The sequence below is a fragment of the Mus pahari genome, chromosome 9 (assembly GCF_900095145.1).
Source record: "Mus pahari chromosome 9, PAHARI_EIJ_v1.1, whole genome shotgun sequence".
Lineage (NCBI taxonomy): Eukaryota > Metazoa > Chordata > Mammalia > Rodentia > Muridae > Mus > Mus pahari.
In genome coordinates this window covers 26,910,356-26,924,904 of record NC_034598.1, presented here as the reverse complement: position 1 = coordinate 26,924,904, position 14,549 = coordinate 26,910,356, and the positions used below count along the sequence as shown (strand labels likewise).

Below are 14,549 nucleotides of genomic sequence, written 5' to 3'. Positions count from 1 at the left end.
GATTAGAGGTCCCCAATACCCACACCACATTCAACGTTGGGTCCTGGGTCATGCGAACACGAGGCATTGCTTCCAGAAGATATGGCCAGGACGTAGGTGGTGATCGGGTTCAACTAAGAACAAAGTAAAGGGTCCACAACCCAGGAAGGGACAATCTGGGCTGCAGACAGGATGGCACCCTCAGAAGGGGGTTCTGATGCTGGGGGTTGGTGGAACGATGTAGCTCAACCATGGAGTACTTGACCAGCAGGCACAAGGCACTAGTTAATCTCCAGTAGCAGAAACAAAAAAAATACCCTGCAAACGCCGAGCTAAGCTAACGGTGCACAATACCTTTGGCCGAGGAGATGGCTCACCTGGTAAAGGCACCTGCCACCAGACCCCACGACCCAAGTTCAATCCCCAGGACCCACACATGTTGGAAAGGGAAATTCAAAGGGAGAGTTGTCTGCTGGCTTTCACATGCACATTGTAGCATGTAGACACAAGATAAATAAATAAAAATGTAATTTAATTTTTTTTTTTAAAAAAAGAGGATCCCCTTCTTGGTGGGGGTAGGAGACCCTAAATAAGAGAGATTGGGTTAAGAGGTCACCAGGTCATAATGAAAGTGAGAAAGGACGTACCACAGGCCAGGCCCAGGCCAGGGTCGGCAGAGATGTCTATGGCAGATAGGGGCTGAACTGGTAAGATCAAAGGCCCCCATTCAACCCAGTACCCAGTGGAACACATGCTGCCAATAGCAATGAGCGCTTGCACTGTGACCCATGAACTCCCAGACCTGTCTAGGAGGCTTCACTCCATGGGAAGATCAAAGTTGTGCTGCCAGGTAGGTCATCCGCTGTCACTCCGGTAAGACAACGGACTAATAAATCAGCATGAAGATTACAGTCCAGAGATTCAAGCTGGGCAACCATCGGAGCCATTTGCAGCTGTTTTTTGCTCAAGACTTCCCCATTATTAGTAATGGAGAATCCTGTGTCCCCTCAAACTGTGGTGCTTAGAGTCACCCTAAATTCAGGCTAATCAAAGGAGGCTGACCCAGACAGACGAGGGGAAGGTAGTCTCAGAAGAAAAACAGCAAAGGCCCTGAGGGCTCTCTCCATGAGGTCCCCACCTTCCTCATCTGTCCTCTCTGGTCTCCCAGGCTTCCTCTTGCCCCAGAGATGGAGGCCCCTGCCATTCAAGTCCTGTGATGCCTGGTGGCATTTATCCACAGAGGGCTGCCAGGAGCTGTGGAGGCTGGTGGGTAACGAAGCAGCAGGGCGACCCTGAGCCCCTCCATCAGTACTGGGGCACACCTGGGCTCCAGGGTCCTTTCCCAGCATGCCCTGCTGCACCTAGCTGAGCATCAAGAGACATTCCTTGAGAGTACCGGTGAACATCAGGCGTAATTATCCTTGTAATTACATGTACTGCAAGAAGGCTGAGCAGCACACCCCTCCCCCCAACTTCTAATTAAAACACTAGTGTTAATAAAGAGGCCTTCTATTCCCAAAGCCCTGGGACTTTATGAAAGGCTACCTAACATATCCATTCCGGCAGTGAATGATACATAACCTCGGGCAGAAACGGGTCCCAATGGACAAAACCCAAGAAGCTGACAGTATGGCCAGCTGGAAGTCGGGTGTGCTGGGGAGGTGTGCCCTAGGGTACAGGAGGGCAGCTGATTGGTGGACTACTTGCTAAGATGCAGGGGGCCATGATGACGTTCCTCAGCATGCATAAACTGGAAGGGGTGGTACTCAACTCCAGCCCTCAGTAGGTAGAGAGGTAGAGGCAGGAAGGTCACATGTTCAGGGTTATCCTCAGGTACTCAGTGAGTATGAATCCTGCCTGGGCTATGGGAGACTCTATCTCAAAAAAAAAAAAAAAAAAAAAAAACTGTTTCAGCAAGGATGAAGGAGAAGCCCTGAGGGCTCCGAAAGTTGTCCTCTCTGACCGGCACACCACACCAAACAGCGTCACATTTCCAACAAGATAGTTCATGTATGCACACATGCATGCGTGTGTGTGTGTGTGTGTGTGTGTGTGTGTGTGCGCGTGCACGCATACACACATTCATCTGTAAGTTTAAATTTCTATTAACTAAAAATAAAATGGAAATAATTTAAAAGAATCGATAATCAGAGCTGCCAAGGGCTGGGGTGGGGGATGGCTATGCAGAGCACAGAGGGGGCTCAATGCAGGGAACGCATTGCCTGGTACTGCAATGGTGGATACACGCCGTGATCACCCTCACGAAGCTAGAGAATGCACGGGTAGCGAGTGAACTGTTGTGTGGGGCTGGAAGATGGTGTGGGGACGCAGGGTCAGCAGTTAACCCGGCAACAGTTGCCATAGTTAACGCTATCCACTTGACAGCATTTCCATTCACTTGGGAGACAAACTTCCCGCTGTGTTTGTGGGCGATGCTTGTAGGCTGAGGTGGGAAGGCCTACCCAGAACCACGGGCAGGGGTGGGGGGGTCTGGGCCACATAAAAAGCAAGCTTTGGACCAGCGTTCATCTGCTTCTGTTTCTTGTCTGTGGATACAGTGTGATCAGCGGCCTCGGGCCATGACGGACTATATCCTCAGACAAGAGCCAAGTAAACCCTCTCTTCCTGTTGTTCTTGCTGCAATCAGAAAGGCAGCTTAACAGCGGACCACCCCTGTGATGTGGATCAGGGAGGGGGCTGGGGGAGGTTTTGTGGAAACTCTACTTCCTTCTCCATTTTGCTACAAACGGAAAACTGCACGAAAAATAAATCCTTTTTATTTATTTTTTTTGGCCATTATAACCATGTTTGAGCTTGCTGTTCAGTGGCCCGTGTAAGGTCATGTGCTGTGTAATCAATCTCCAGATTGCCTGAACCTAGCACAACTGAAGCCATGTGCTTATTAGACACCTGCCCCCTACCCTTCCACTAGCTGCTGGCTCCCGGGAAAATGAGAAAATCAGAAACTTTTGTCTGGGTAGAAGCATTGCCATGGTCCCCACGCGCCTCTCAGACAGGTGGGAGCCTCACACTCTGACTTCGGCTCCTCCCCTGCAGGGTTCCATAGAGCATCAACTAATGCCATGGCTCACTGAAGCTGAGCTCCATGCTGGGCTATGGGCCTGTTATCACCTCAGGCACCAGCGTAGCAGTCAGAACAGCTGTGTGCTCACTTATCCTTAAACAGAAGAGGAAATGGCTTGCTCTGATCACATGACAGTTTTTTTTAAAAAGGTCATTCAGGTGGCTCATGGAGTTAAGGGGTCTGCTGCCAAGCCTGAGGACCCGAGTTCAATCCCTAGGACATACACATAGCAGAAAAAACCAAAAAAACAAAAACAAAACCGGACTTCTCCTCTGACCTGCACACACGCATGCACAGTGCTATTTAAAAGTAAAATAAGGGGGCTGGTGAGATGGCTCAGTGGTTAAGAGCACTCACTGCTCTTCTAAAGGTCCTGAGTTCAAATCCCAGCAACCACATGGTGACTCACAACCATCCATAATAAGATCTGACGCCCTCTACTGGGGTGACTGAATACAGCTACAGTGAACTTACATATAATAAATAAATAAATCTTTCAAAAAAAAAAAAGTAAAATAAGGGCGGCTCGAGAGGCTGGAGGTCAGAGGGCTGGCCCTACCGCCGGGGACATGCAGACTCTGTACCGAGTCCCATTCTTAGTGCTCGAATGCCCCAACCTGAAGCAGAAGAAACCGCCCTGAGTGCACATGCCGTTGGTTATGATGGTGTATGCCCTAGTGGTGGTATCTTACTTCCTCATTACCAGAGGAATAATCTATGATGTTATTGTTGAACCTCCAAGTGTTGGCTCAATGACGGATAAGCACGGGCATGAGAGACCAGTAGCTTTCTTGGCTTACAGAGTAAACGGACACTATATTATGGAAGGACTTGCGTCTAGCTTTCTGTTTACAATGGGAGGTTTAGGTTTCATAATCCTGGACCGATCCAGTGCGCCAAATATACCGAAACTCAATAGGTCTCTTCTTCTGTTCATTGGTTTCGTCTGGGTTCGACTGAGTTTCTTCACGGCTAGAGTATCCATGAGAATTAAATTGCCGGGCTACCTGAGGGGCTAGTGTCTTTTGAGAAGAAATCAGTGGATCCTGGATTTGCTCCTGTTAATAAAGTTTTAAAGGCTGACCCACTGCCTTGTGCAGTGTGGCAAAGAATGAAGAGAAGTGTAAACATCGCACTGAGCGAGATACCCTAGCACACACAGCAGAGCTAGGACTGGATGTCACGGGATCAGAGTTCATTACAGTATTTCCCTGATGACCTACCCCAGTGTACCAGCTAGGTTAAACGGCATTTTCTCTTAGTTTTTTATTTCTTAAAGGAAATATACACCTCCTAAAACTTTGGTATTGAATAAAGTGATTATTTTTTTACAAACCCGTCATCAGGTTTTGGACACAGTATTTCTGATTTTCAGAAATTAATGCAAATGGAGAAGTATGTGGTAAGAGCTGAGGTATTTGGACGACTGGCCAGTTCCTGCAGTGCTTTGCCTTTAAATGGTGTGTGTGTGCTACTTTGTCATTTCAGATGCATATGGGAGACTTGTTTCCTGGACAACATGATATATGAAAGGAGCAGAAATAAATGATTTTTCTAATTAAAAAAAATAATAATAAAATAAGGTCCAGGAGGCCAGCTCACCTTGTGAACATGGAGACTTTGATAATGCCTGGGAACTGACTCTTAAGTTTTTCTTCTGACCTGCTCATGCGCACACACTGCAACAGATGCACACACAGAGACACACTAACTAACTAAATAACCCACACACAGAGACAATCAATCAATCAAGCCAGATGTGGTGGTGCACACCTTTAATTCAGGAAGGAGAGGCAGGTGGATCTCTGTGACTTCAAGCCCAACCTGGTCTACATACCGAGTTCCAGACCAGCCAGGGCTATCCAGAGAAACCACACAGCCACTATGGACGTAGTGACATCATCACCCCCTGAAGCTGCAGAGCAGGGCCACTGCAGCACTGCACATGCACAGACCAGAGACTGCAGGACAGTGGCGAGTCTGGGTTTCTACTGAACAGGTCCCAGGACTGTAGTGAGACCCGACCAAAGAGGGGACGCCAGATCCACGGTATCATATCAGAACTTGTTAGCAAAGCAAATTCCCAGGCTCTACCCCAGACCTATAGGGACTGGAGCCCAGGCACCTGTGTCTTCAGAGGCCTTGAAGGGTATCTGGTGCCCAGTTTGAGAATCACAGAGAACAGGTCTCCCTCCAGCTGGGTGGCTTTACCCTGGTGCATACTAACAGGGCAGTTAGACTGAATAAACTGAAACTTTTTTTTTTTTTTTTTTGAGACCGGGTCTAGCTGAGGTTGACCTTGAACTTCTGATCTCCCTGCTTCTGGCAGTCAGGTTTAGGAGTACATAAGCCAACACACTCAGCTCTGTGCAGTGGCGGGGATTGAACTCAGAGCCTCGCACTGGAAAGAACTTCTGATTGGCTCCTCCCTGCCAGTGGATGGACTCTGGATTCATTCATGTTAATTTCTGGTCTCATGCTGAACCCCTAAACCAGACCATGTCAAGACACCATCTCCTCCTTCTTTTCTGTCTCTCAGAAAACTCATGCATGCATGGCCCTTGGCATGGAAGCAGCCCTGGGCTGACACTCGGGAGGCCTAAGCTGTGGCCTGGGTGACACCTAAGTTTTCCTGTTGGCATCTCTACGGTCAGCCACTGAGCCTCGGAGATCTCGAGCCTCAGCTCTGTCTTAGCCCCCATCTATTAAATGGGGCCTGGGTGTGCGCATACGCTCACGAGCGCATACTGAGGTGCGTGTGTGTGGAGGACAGAGGACAACCTTCAGGACAAGCCAGTCCCCTCCTTCCACCATTGTGGGTTTCAGTGACTGAACTCAGCTTGTCAGCCTGGCAGCAAGGGCTACTGAGCCATCTCTCCAGCCCCAAATGGGGTTTTGGGTTATGTGACTTATGGGTGTCATCACCCAGGCCAAACACAATACTGCCGTGGTCAGAAGACAGTCCTGAAAGGGTTTTAAAAAGTAAGAAGATAATGGCTCTGTCTTACATGGCCTGAGACTTGCAGGGAGGAGGGGACCAGAGTCTCATGTAGCCCAGGCTAGCCTCAAATTCCATATATAGTCAAGGATGACTTATCTTTCCATCCTTGGTTGATACATTATACTCCAGCGCCTGGTGAAAGAAGCCACAAAAAGGATAAATAATACATGATTTCCCATAGACAAGAAATGTAGAAATGCCCAGAAAAGGCCAGTCTATGGAGACAGCAGATGAGTGGAGACCAGGGGATAGGACAAATGTGGACATGAGGGCTTACAGCTAATGGTAAAAGGCTCATATAGAGGGTAATGGAAATGTTTTAGAATTAGACAGTGGTAATGGCTTTACAATCTTGTAATTATACTAAAAACCACCAATTTATGGCCGTGGAATAGAATGTGTTTGACGCAAGGTGCTTGGCGCAGTACCCACCAGGCAGTCGGCATACTACAAGCTGGACTCACTGCTATGGAATAAAGCAATATAGGTGTCCACACACACACACACGTGTGTGTGTGTGTGTGTGTGTGTGTGTGTCTGCATGTCTGTGTGTCTGTATATTCTGCATGTCTGTGTGTCTGTGTGTGTATATACCTGTGTGTCTGTGTGTATATATATCTGTGTCTGTGTTTGTCTGTATGTCTATATGTGTGTATGTCTGTGTGTGTTTGTGTGTGTGTGTGTATGTTTGCGTGCATATGTCTGTATGTATGTCTGTATGTGCCTGTATCTGTACATGTCTGTATGTGTCTGTGTCTGTATCTGTGTGTATGTGTGTGTTGTGTATAAGTATGTCTCTGTGTGTGTATGTGTTTGTGTGTGTGTGTGTGTGTGTGTGTGTTGGGGGTGATTTCATTTGCTTGTCGGCTTGGTTTCCTTTTTTTCCCCCTTTGATTTCCCTTTCCTGCCCATGTGTGCATGTGTGGACGCATGCTCATCTGTGTAAGGGTGTACGGATGTGTGAGTAAAAGTGTAAGTGCAAAGTTGATGTTAGGTATGGCTACCTCCATTGCTCTCCACTTCATCTACTGAGGCAGCGTTTCCTGCTGAACCTGGAGTTCACCAACTCTGGCTAATCTAAGATAGCTAGCCTGCCCCAAGGAACGAACACACACACACACACACACACACACACACACACACACACACACACACACCTGCACCCGTCCCCCCATACACAATCTCCATCCCTTCTCTGTCCATTGAGTGTTAGCACTATAAGTAATCACACTCACTCAACACTAAATGGGTTCTGGGGATCTGAGCACGCACTTGTCCACTGAGACATCTTTCCAGCTCCTTGTGTTTTTTTTTTTTACACCGGGTCTCTGGTGACATGGCTCAGGCAGGCCTTGGGTTTGATCCTCCTGTGCCCACTTCCCGGGTGCTAAGAGCAGGGGTTGGGGGGCATGTCTTCTTCAGTTGTTCTCCATCCACTATCTTGAGCCAGGGCCCCTCACTGAACCTGAAGCTCACTGCTTCGGCTCGGCTGGCTGGCTGTTTGCTCAGGCAAGCGCCTGTCTCTGCCTCTGACACTAGGATGCACAAGCAAGCTGCCTCCACAGCCAGCATTTTACCAGAGCTCTGGGCACTGAAGCCAGGCCCTCACGCTTACCCAGCAGACTGTGTACCCACTGAGCTACCTCCCCAGGCCCTGGGATATGGGACTCTTAGGGAAAAACAGAACAAACCAAAACCCTATTTCTTGCTGGAAATAATTTATCCTAGGTGAAGCAGCCCAGGCCTGGAAAGACGAACACTTCAAGTTTTCTCTCATGTGTGACGTTAGCATTTTAGCTATGGGGCTGGAGAGATGGCTCAGGGGTAAATGACCACTGGCTATTTTTCCAGAGGTCCTGAGTTCAATTCCCAGCATCCAGATGGCAACTCATAATGATCTATAACTGGAGCCCAATGGGATAGGATGCCCTCTTCTGGTATGCAGATATACTATACATGCAGATAAAACACCTATCTATATAAAATACGTACATACATACATACATACATACATACAAAAATCTTTTAAAAAATAAAAATAAGTTTTAGACATATGTTTCATTTGGAACCCACAGAAGTCAGGTAAGTAGTAAGGGGCCATAGGGGAGGGGATATTTCCAGAATGGGGAAATAGAACACAGTGTTATAAGAGAAAAAGGAGAACTGGGGGGCGGGGGGTGCTAGAGAGATGGCTCAGTGGTTAAGAACACTGACTGCTCTTCTGGAGGACCTGAGTTCAATTCCCAGCAACCACATGGTGGTTCATAACCATTTATAATGGGATCCAATGCCCCTCTCCTGGTGTCTGAAGACAGTGATAGTGTACTCATATATAATAAAATATTTTTTAAAAAAGGAGAACTGGAAGGATGAAATAGAGGGGGAGAACAGGAGGGCAGGGTGGAGGAAGGAATATGGCGAGGGGTAATGGACATTGGAGACCTTTTGAAAAAGCCAAACGGAGGGCTCAGTGGCTTAGAGCCACTGTTGTTCTTGTAGAGGACTCGGGTTCGAATCCTAGCACCCACATGATAGCTCCCCACCTTCCTAACTCCAGAACCAGGAGATCCACTGCTGCCTTCTGCCCTCCAGGGCACCAGGCACACGTGTGGTAGACACAAATGCATGCCAGCAAAACACTCGTACACATAAAAGTAAACATGTCTTAAAATCTTTAAAGAGAAAGAAAATTCACAGGAACATACTATGAAAACACACACACATATATAAAGAATTTAAATGGAGTTGCTCTGTAATAAGGGACAACACCCCAACTAGACGCTGTACACTACCAAATAAAAAAAAACCACATTGCCAGGAATGGGTTATTTCTTTTTGAGTTGTTGGCCAATTGAGTCCACATACAACTTCCCCAAACAATACAAGCTATTGCTGATGCATGATTTCCCTCCAGAACTCGGTGGTAAGAAGGCCCTGCTGCTGAGGAGATCACATACTTGACTCAGACACAGAACATGGAGAATCTAGCTGGTACTCAACAGAAAGCTTCACCCCTACTTGCTAGCTCTTACCGGACCGGAAAGTGCTATGCACAGCACCAGAGAAGAAAAATCACCATGAATCTCACCTACTATGACCCTCACACCCTCTATGAACCTCACCCACCTATTGAACCCTGTAAGCAAGATATGCCAACCAGTATATCAATGGAACAACCGTTATCTGAAGTAACCAACCATTTTGTGACCTAACTCCATGAGATGGAACTCATACCTGACACTGCTGGCCAGGCCAAGAGCCTGTGGCTAGATAGAGCATGTCTCTAGGAGAGACCCTAAGACCACTATTCTGCTAAATGGATATAATATTAAAAATGACTCTGAATAACATACTGCTATAGCCATAGATTGGAACATCTCTCCAGCCTCATGGGAAGTTCCTTTTTTTTGGCTGTAAATGGCAGTTAACACAGAAAACCAACAACTGGTCGACATGCAAAGTGTAAGAGACTTTGGAATAGGCAGCCCTAGATGGAACATCTCTATTATACTCCTCCCACAAGGTTCAGGGATCTATCCAAGGAAGACAGCTTTTTCTGGACACAGTAGGGCAGATGTGTGTATGGGCTCACAGCTATTGTGACAGCATGCATGAGACTCATATATGCCCAGGCCAGGACAAATCCCAGCGTAAAGGGGAGTGGACTCGAAGCTTTATCCTCGCTGAGGAGATGCTGGTGCTGACTCTGGCTGGGAGAAGAGTCAGGCTTCTCTACTGATGCGACCAACACCTGTCCAGAGCAGACCCCACACCCAGGAACAGTCAGCCAACACGGACAGGGTTTGACGGGTCTGAGAGAGAAATATGAACAGAGAATATGAGGTTGGGTGGGTAGAAAGGTGTGGGATCTGGGAGGCAGCAGGGCAGAGGAATAAATATAACAAGTACACTGTAAAAGATCCTCAAAGAATAAAAACAGCACTTTTTAAAAAATAAAAAAAAATAAAAAAAAATAAAGGAAAGGAAAAAATAACTCTTGTTCCTCGCTGACAAGCCTGTTTGCTATTTTAAGAAAAAAAAATCACCAATATTCAATTAAGAATTAAAAATAAAGTTACCTTTTGAAAACATAGAATGTATAAATGACATACTGGTTTTGACTCAAGACAGTCATTTTAATTTAGTCAGTGACTCATCCCAGTCTCAGTGAGGAGTCAGAGCAGCAGCCATGGTGATGCTTACAGCAGAGACACCAACAGCTCTGCAGGGGCCCTCAGCCGGTCTTGGAACATCTTGGAACAGAATGCACAAGCCCTGGGGGGGCAGGGGTTCTCAACCTGTGGGTCTGTGACCTCTCTGGAAGTCAACCAATTCTTTCACAGGGGTCACATAGCAGATATCTTGCATATCAGATATTTACAATTCATAACATTAGCAAAATTACAGTTATGAAGTGGCAACGAAATAAATTTATGGTTGGGAAGTCAGCCCGACATGGGGAGCTGTATTAAAGGGTGGCAGCCTTAGGAAGGTTGAGAACCACTGTCCTAGGGTCTTCTATAAGGGCACAGCGGTCTGAACATCACTGGACTAAACCTGACGACCATGTCCGAGACAGGACGTCCGAGACGTCCCCTTTTGCAGATGGGGCTAAGGCGAGAGGAGTTGATTTTTTTTTTTTTTCTCAAAATCTTAAATAGGGACTGGGTGGTATATGCCTTCTCTTGAGGTCATGGCCCTATAGGATTTGGGGACCCAAATCCTGATCTGCTGCTACTCTTTATAGGTGAACATGGGCAGGTCCCTCCCCTCTTACACTGTATGTGTGTGTGTGTGTACATGAGTGCGTGTGTGTACATGAGTGCATGTGTGTGTGTGTGTGTGCACGCGCGCACATGCGTGCGAGTGTGTGTGCACATGCGCTTACCTGGCACACATATGCTCCCATATCTCCTCTTCTCTGTCACATGTCACCTTATTTTACAGACATCATTGTCTATAAAACTAAGTAGATAGCACTGGACTCATTAAACACGGAGTTCCATTTGCCAGACTGACTGGGCAGTGAGCCCCGCTACACACCTGCCTCCCCACAACCCACAGCACTGGGACTGCCGGTGCGTGCTACTATAGCAGCCTCTTTTCAAGGATTTGATTTGTATTTGTATGCACATATGTCTGTCTGTGTACAGGTGTGTGCATGGGAGTCAAAGTGTCCTCGGAAGGCAATGTGTGCTCTGAACCGCTGAGCCATCTCTCCAACCCTGGCACCCAGTTTCTAGCATGCTTGAGGCTCTGGGTTCAAATTCTCGCGCTGCAAAAAGGAGAAAGGGAGTGGGGAAGACTGTGGTGGTGTGAGCTTCAGGGGTCGCTTTTGTGTGCATTGGCGATGTGGCAGTAAGTCCTCATGTTCATATGGCGAGCACTTTACTCAAGGGGCCACCTCCCCATATCCCGTAGTACCTTATGTAAGCATTTCTTTTTTTCTTTTCTAACTTTTCCTCCAAAGTGATCAAAAGGGTATTATTAATGTACCTGTGCCTTTCTGGTCAGGCAAAGAAATCCTCAAGGATTGGGACTGGGTTCTACTGAGGCAGACAGCATGTTAAAACGGTACATCAGAGGCCAACAGACTCAAGTTCAAATTCCAGCTTCAGATTTGCTGGCTATGAGAGTTGAACCCAATCCCTACCTTCCGTTTCCTTTTTTTTTTTTTTTTTTTTTTTGCATTGGTAGAATTTGAACCCAGAGCCTGGCAAATGCCAGGCAACTGTTCGGTACCCTACATCCCCAATTTTGGGGGGTGTTTTCAGGGGGTTTGTTTTTGATATAGTTCTCTCTACATAACACAGGCTGGCCTCAAACTAGCAACCTAGAGAGATATACCTCCATATCTGGCCCTCTTTCTTTGTGTGATGCAAAAGTACCACCCGTTGAAAGCCATCATTAATTCATTTGACTCATTTGTTCACTTGAGAAGTCTCTCCTGGGTACCCACTCTGTCAGCCCTGTCTAAGACAGACACAAGAATAAGCGAGACTCAACAGTGCCTGTGAAAAGCTGGCTTCTGCTCCAGCAGACAGACACTGAGAGGGTGGCTAATTGTGCCTGTCCACAGGAAACAGAAGGGTGTGAGGGACAGCAGGTCACAGAAGCAGAGACTAGGCAGGCCTCAGGGTAGGAACAAGGAGCGAGTGCAAGGGCATAATAGGACACACGCTGGGCTCCCTAATTAGTTCCTCCCTCCAGCACCTTCACAGGTCCATCCTCTCTGCAGGGCGATGCCCACAGACACAACCGGCCCCAAGGTAAGATACTGTTTGGAAGCAAGGACTTGATGGACAAAGTAAGATTCCTCCTAGATAAACCAGAGCATGAGAGAAACGCCATCCTGGCAATCCACGTCCAACCGAGGCGGGATAACTCCCGTGGTCTTAATCTCGTCCTCGCCTTCCAGGGTGAGTCCGGACAGCACCAACTCCTCAAGCAAGTGCAATTTCTCAACCCTACCGGGCAAGAGATGGCCTCTGGCAGCTTCAGGATTGGACTTAAGAGCCCAGAGGAGGCTCTGACTCCAGAACTGCTGGCTTGGCCAGTCCCCTCCTCTGTCCCCTGCCACTTTGACAGCCAGAGTCACGCGTGTATTTGTGGAGAGGGCTGGTTTTAATAAACTTCGCAGCCTCTTCATTAAGCTGAGTGCCCAAGGCTAATGCTCTCGTGCCTGAGCAACGTGAGCCTCTGATGCTGTGAAATGATCTACTTGCTGATTTCTGAAGGTAGGCGTTCTCCCTCTTCTGTCAGCACGCACTATTTGTAGCTGCATCATTAGCCATGTAATCCCAAAGAGTTGTCGGTCTATGGGATCAAGAGAGGGAACAACCACGAGGTGGGGCTGGCTCCCGGGCAGTGCTTCTTCTGCAGCAATCCCCAGTGCCAGCTGGCCAAGCCATCTGTCCAGTTCCTTGCTGAGAGCTTCCCCCACGGTGTCCCACAAGGTCCCCAAATTCATCACAATTCCACAACTCCCCATCGCCGCCAACCCCACATAACCCAGGCTTCCCTGTTGGTTAAAGCATACATAACCAGGTCCCACAGAGCACACCTAACCGCCTACCCGTCACCCATAAAGGTGCCATGTCACCTCCTGCCTGGGTTCGAGAAGGTGGTTTCACGCGTGCTCTACACCCAGCGGTGACCTTTCTAGACCCGAGCAGGTCACACGGCTCTCTTGCTCAGAAGCCACCAGGGACCTCTGTCGCCACCCAGATCAGGAACAGCAGAGGCAGCTCACGCAATCATCTGACTCATTTTCAGAGGCAGTCCGTGACTCTGACATTGAAGGCTCTTATTTTCTCACAACACGGACAGGCTGACCACAAACCTGAGACCTCAGGCGCTCCCAAACACAGGAACAGCAATCTCCTCAGAGGCATGAATGTGTGCTCTATCCTGGAGAGAACTCTGGCTGGGTGTAACCCCCCCCCCCAACTCCCTGGAAGGCACAGCCTGGGGAAGACGCTTAGTGTCCCTGTGCCTCAGTTTTCTCGTCTGTTAACACAGAATCAGGGGCCAGAATGTAGCCCAGTGGGGACAGGGTTCATCTAGGATGCATGAAACCAAACCGGGCATCCAAGCATCCTCCTCCTCAGCTGCATAAGGAGCTGGAGGCCTCACAGGCACTTTCTAAGGTTACTCAGATTGCACAGCTGTGATACGAATAAAACGGGAGGCATGTCCAATAGCCGAGACAGCCTGATCCATCAAGAACAGTGAGTGGATGCAAGTGGATACGCGTTCTTTTCTTTTTCTTTCTTTCTTTTTTTTTTTTCGAGACAGGGTTTCTCTGTGCAGTCCTGGCTGTCCTGGAACTCCCTCTGTAGTCCAGGCTGGCCTCAAACTCAAAAATCCACCTGCCTCTGCCTCCCAAGTGCTGGGATTAAAGGCGTGCGCCACCACTGCCTTATCTACGAGTCAGTTTGATTCTAAGTGACTTTTTCTGTGGTGGTTTGAATACACTGAGCCCAGGGAGTGGCACCATTAGGAAGTGTGGCCTTGTTGGAGTAGGTTGTCACTGTGGGGGTGGGCTTGAAACCCTCCTCCTGTCTGGAAGTCAATCTTCTCCTGTTTGCATTCAGAACAAGATGTAGAACTCTCGGCTCTTCCAGAGCCATGCCTGCCTGGATGCTGCCAGGCTTCCTGCCTTGATAATGGACTGAACCTCTGACCCTATTAGCCAGCCCAATTAAGTTGTCTTCTATAAGGGTTACCCTGGTCATAGTGTCTCTTCGCAGCAATGAAATCCTAAGACAGTTCCCATCTTCAGGTCCTGTACAAGGTGGGACCCCACTGTACAAACTATTTACAACAGCCATCCTGCCTCACCTTCTAATAGGCTCCTCTACCCTTCTGTGCAGCCCTTCCCTTCCTGGCAGGGATCTACCACCCTTACCCATGGGTACCTCTTCTTTGTTTGTTTTAGTTCATCTACTTTTTTTTTTTTTTTTTTTTTTTTTTTTTTTTTTT

At 48.0% G+C, this 14,549-nt stretch overlaps 1 protein-coding gene and 1 pseudogene across 1 annotated transcript in view; one reads left to right on the top strand and one right to left on the bottom strand.

Moving 5' to 3' along the window:
- Positions 1 to 14,549, bottom strand: part of Lrrc20 (leucine rich repeat containing 20) — a 109,018-nt gene that overhangs the window by 67,000 nt on the left and 27,469 nt on the right. The window lies entirely within an intron of this gene.
- LOC110326597 lies at positions 3,603 to 4,145 on the top strand (annotated as a pseudogene).